Raw genomic sequence first — 6,000 nt, forward strand, 5'->3', positions numbered from 1 at the left:
TGTTGTTATCTTGTTCATTATTAGTATTTTTATTTCTACTGTGGTTGTTGTTGTCTTGTTCATTATTAGTATTTATTTTTCTACTATGGTTGTTGTTATATTGTTCAATATTAGTATTTTTATTTCTACTATGGTTGTTGTTATCTTGTTCATTATTAGTATTTTTATTTCTATTGTGGTTGTTGTTATCTTGTTCCTTATTAGTATTTTCATTTCTACTCGCGTTGTTGTTATCTTGTTCATTATTAGTATTTTTGTTTCTACTATGGTTGTTGTTATCTTGTTCATTATTAGTATTTTTATTTCTACTGTGGTTGTTGTTATCGTGTTCATTAATAGTATTTGTATTTCTACTATGGTTGTTGTTATCTTGTTCATTATTAGTATTTTTATTTCTACTGTGGTTGTTGTTATCTTGTTCATTATTAGTTTGTGTCTTTCTACTGTGGTTGTTGTTATCTTGTTCATTATTAGTATTTTTTTTTCTACTATGGTTGTTGTTATCTTGTTCATTATTAGTATTTTTATTTCTACTCTGGTTGTTTTCTTGTTCATTAGTAGTATTTTTATTTCTACTGTGGTTGTTGTTATCTTGTTAATTAGTAGTATTTTTATTTCTACTATGGTTGTTGTTATCTTGTTCATTATTAGTATTTTTATTTCTACTGTGGTTGTTGTTATCTTGTTCATTATTAGTATTTTTATTTCTACTATGGTTGTTGTTATCTTGTTCATTATTAGTTTTTTATTTCTTCTGTGGTTGTTGTTATCTTGTTCATCATTAGTATTTTTATTTCTACTGTGGTTGTTGTTGTCTTGTTCATTATTAATATTTTTATTTCTATTGTGGTTGTTGTTGTCTTGTTCATTATTAGTATTTTTATTTCTACTGTGGTTGTTGTTATCTTGTTCATTATTAGTATTTTTATTTCTATTGTGGTTGTTTTTGTCCGGAGTTTGTTTATTATTATTATTAAGGCTTATTTTGAAACACTGCTAAAAAACATCCCCACACCTAGCAAGCATAGCTATATTATTAAATTAATTTTTAAAAAAACAAAACAGGTGAACTAATATGCCGAGTGCGATGCCGAACAAATTTCTTCCTTAAAAATGGACACATAAACAAAAAGGAATCCTATGGTTTTAAAACCTTAAAAAATACAAAAGCAATAGACCTTTGAAAATTTCCTTTTAAACATAATTAAAAAGCAATTTCCAATAGAAACTACACAAAATCGTTAGAAACATAAACAAATCTAATAAAATCTTTGTAAAAGAAGATAAAACTAGAAATTTTTATAAAATAGATAAACAAGAATATATCAAGTTAATCACAGAAAAGATTACAAAAAACTGGATACAAACATAAACTAAAAATTAGCAACAAAGTTAGCAAATTGAAACCTAGAGAAGCATACATTTTGCTCAAAGAATAAAAATGTGACTTCAATAATAACCCCAGCACCCGCTTAACTAGAAATAGATAGAATTAGCAAAGCAATACATTTAGACTTAATCAAACAAGACCTAGAATTTAACCAGTGAGCAAGTACTGCCGAAGCAATCACTTGGTTTAAAAATATAGAAAACAAAAATAAATGTACGTTTTACAATTCGACATCACAGACTTCTATCCCTTGATATCCGAAGAACTTTTCAACATTGCCCTGGAGTCTGATCCATCCTCGGAAGAAATCTACATTATCAAAAAATCTAGAAAATCAGTTCTAGTAAATAACAATAACCAAGGGATAAAAACTAAAATAACAAATTCTTTTGATTTGGCAATGGGTGCTCTGGATTCTTGAGGGGCATCAGATCTTGTGGGATTGTTCATTCTATATACCCTCACAAGCATATTTGATGCGACAGATATCGGCCTATATAGAGACGATGGACTAGCTATAATAAAAGACTCCAACAAAGTCAAGGGGGATAACTTTAAGAAAATCATACACAATGAAATGAAAAGATTAGGCCTAAAAGTAGACATATTAGCTAACATAAAAATAACAAACTTCCTGGACGTCACGTTAAATTTCGGTAAAAACACATATAAACCCTACTTAAAAGATAACACTAATCCAATATATGTAAACCCTAAGTCAAATCACACATCATCAATTAGAAAACAGATTCCTAACCTGATCGTAAGTAGACTCAGCAATAACTCAAGCGATGAAAATGTATTTAACAGGTCAATCAATATCTATGAAACAGCCCTAAAAAATAGTGGATACAAAAATATTGATATCAAATAAAAGCAACAAAACACCAATAACAAGGAAATTAAAAATAGAAGAAAAAGGAATATAATCTGGTATATGGCGGCATACAATCAAATGTTAAAAACAAAACTTGGCAAGAAATTTCTAGATCTCATCGAAAAGCACTACCCCGTAAACAATCCCTTACACAAAATTTTCAATAAAAATAACCGAAAGTTATCATATAGCTGCTGCAAAAATTTAGAGATGATAATTAACGCACATAATAACAAAATATTAAATAAAAGCAATGAAAACAACAACAAAATAAACAATAAAAAAGTGGACATCATGACAAAAATAAAACTAACACAAAGAACACATATGTAACTAGTAGAAACAATAATAATTATAATAATAATAATAATAAACAAACTCCGGACAACAACAACCACAGTAGAAATAAAAATACTAATAATGAACAAGATAAATGCAACTGTAAATCCTGCACGCTTTGCCCACTTCAAAATAAATGTCTAACCAAAAGCATACTTTACCAGGCCACAATATTTGCGAAAGAAAACCCAAATAACAAGAAATATTACATAGGTATGACTTACTTAGATTTCAAAACCTGATATCATGACCACAAAAGTATGTATAAAAATAAAAAACCCGAATGAAAACAGCACTAGCAAACAAATACTGGGAACTCAAAGAAAGTGGATGTTCGCCGGCAGTCGAATAGAAAATAGTAAGACAAGCAAACACATGTAGACACCTAGACGAACCATGTAGATTATGCCTTTATGAAAAATTTGCAATCCTATTCTTTAAAGAACCCCAACATCTATTAAACTGTAGGAGAGAAAGAGCGAACAACTGTGTACACAGGATAAACTATACTCTAGGATAGCGATACAAAATTATTTTTAAATTAGCAATAACAATAGAAAAGAAATAAATAAAATAAACATACATATACATAAATTATATATATATATATATATATATATATATATATATATATATATATATATATATATATAAACTAACATAATATTATTAAAAAAATATATAGACAAAAAACACATTTAACTATACCTAGGTTTAAAATAGGTCAGGTCACTAGATATCTATGCTTCCCGCTAAAAAAGCACACACAAAGGACGGGTTGAAGGTTCTCTACGTTAATTGCCATATATGTTTCTAACTTACTACCTAGCTCTATCTATGTATTGAGCACTGTTGAAGTAAATACTTAAAGTTTACGCATAAAATTGTACTTTCGTATATTAATTTATGTGATTAAATGAAGTAGTATATATATATATATAGCAGGACTTCACTTTTGTATAAGCAATACTGCCAGTAGAGGTACTTGTAAGTGGCTGACTGAAACATGATCATGAATGTGCAGCAACACATTAATCCTTATATAAAACAAATAATATATATATATATGAGAGTGAGAGATGAGTAAATTAGCAGATATACGAGCACGTTTCCAATATGCTTAGTCTGTAAAACTATTCAATGTAAAACATGAATTGCAAATTAAAAAACAACAAAATGCATTTAACTTCTTACTTGTACTTAATTGTGTTTTTAGTGGTCAAAAAACAAAAACAAAAACAAATATATAACTAATAAAAGGTACTTGTGCACTTATGCTACCATGCTGAAATAATAACGTTATTATTTAGAAACCCATTCCTAACATGGGGAAGGAAGTGTGTAACCTGTACTTTCACTTAACAATTAAATAAAAAAAGATATTGTGAAACTTGAATTTATTTTATCTCATTGTCAAGACCATTTTTTTGAATCTGTAAAACAAACCTGTTTTTTTTTTTTAAACTGAGGATATCTAAATAATAATAATTATTATAATTAGGCGGTTCACTAAAGAATTTCATTGTAATGCCTTTTGTAAATTTTTACCTTGTTTCCACTTTAACATTTTTCTTTAAATGACTATCTTGCAAGGTTTTCGAGTATGCTGCAAACGAATATCGCATTTAAATTTTCCACAAATAAGTAGCTTTCTGGATATTAAGCAATGTCATTTCTTATGTTATTGCTGCTGGCCATCTTGGTATGCGTGTTTGTGCATAGTTTCTCGGGGTTGCATTAGCGCGCTTGTGCATACTAAGATAGCCACCTGTGATAACATAAGAAATGACATTGTTTAATATCTGGAAAACTACTTATTTGCAGAAAAATTAGATAAGATATTCGTTTTCAACATACCCTGAAACCTATGAAGGTCATCATTTTAAATGTTAAGGTGGAAACAAGGTAAAAAATTACCGTTTTATTTCTTTGTTTACATAGTGGAATTTTCAGTAAAACAACAGAATAGAAATGACAAAAATTACTATCAACTGGTGAATATATAGTTGTTGCTTATCAGGATTCCTGGTATCCTGGTACTGTGAAAGCTACATCAAGGATTCATGTAGAGTATGATTTATGGTGGCATCTCAGAAAATAGGGGTATATTTTGGGCCAGATAGAGAGGATTTAGAAAATTGAAAATTGGTCCCAAAATGAATAAGTTCTGGTCAACTCTGGGAATTTCCATCTTTTACAGAAATCCAAAATCTGTATGAAAAATTTTCTTCGATTTATTTCTTAGATTAATTCATATCTACTCAATATTTTTTTTTTCTTTGAGGGGAGTAGTAAATACTGCCCAGGAATGCTCTTTAGGCATTCAATGGCTACACCCAGATTAAGCTCTCCTTTGGTGAGGAGGCAGGAAAATGCCAGCTCTCAATAAAGCTATATTTAAATACCACTATAATACTTAGTTTTGAACATAATTAGACACCCATTATATGATACCATGCACCAGTTTAAAAAAAATTGAAATTTGTACATCTGAATTTATAATTCATGGTTTATGGTAAAGAGATACATCAGATTTGACTGCATAATCAGAAAGAGCACACAATTTTACATAAGAGTGCTAAGTTTAATGAGAATAGCTTGAAAAATAAATAAATGGTGGCGAAATTACCGAATTTCTGGAAATATTGAGGTCCGTAATTAAGCCCACTTTTTCTATGTCTATGGAAAAGCCTAAATTTTGGCATTTAAAATTCTCATAACTTTTAAACTACTGATGGTATTTGTATAATTCAATCGGTTTTAAGCATCTTTTACATAGCTGTTTTCATACAAGTTGATAAAATAACAAAAAGAAAAAAATCAACTTGTAATGCGAAGTAGAAAGCTAAAATATTGACTTCATCATATTAGTTGTTACCAATGAGATTATCCACAAACACAAAGGAGATAAAAGTATATAAAAAAAAAACTCATGAAAGGTGTACAAGTGTATTTGAATCACAGAATATAACTGTTTTGGAAATCATTTATTTAGTTTATATATATATATATATATATATATATATATATATATATATAGAGAGAGAGAGAGAGAGAGAGAGAGAGAGAGAGAGAGAGAGAGGAAAGAAGTATGATGGAATTTGTGTAGAAAGCAAATATGTGTATATTAGATAAACACCATGTATAAAGCATTTATTTAATTATCAGTTTATCTATGTATCTAATTGTCTATCTAGTTAGGTGGAGTAAACAGCGATTCAATCATAGGAAACAATAAATTGAGCGAGCATGCACGTGCAGAAAGGGTCAAAGAGTAATGCTGTAGCAGGTATCAAACTTGGGTGACCGATCAAGTTGCATGTGAAAGTATCTGAATGGGGTTCGGAAGTGACGTGTCAGGGGTTCCAGTTTGAATAAACTAAGTTAATTTTAG

Source organism: Euprymna scolopes, chromosome 21, assembly GCF_053919585.1.
Source record: "Euprymna scolopes isolate OS-2025 chromosome 21, ASM5391958v1, whole genome shotgun sequence".
Classification (NCBI taxonomy): Eukaryota; Metazoa; Mollusca; class Cephalopoda; order Sepiida; family Sepiolidae; genus Euprymna; species Euprymna scolopes.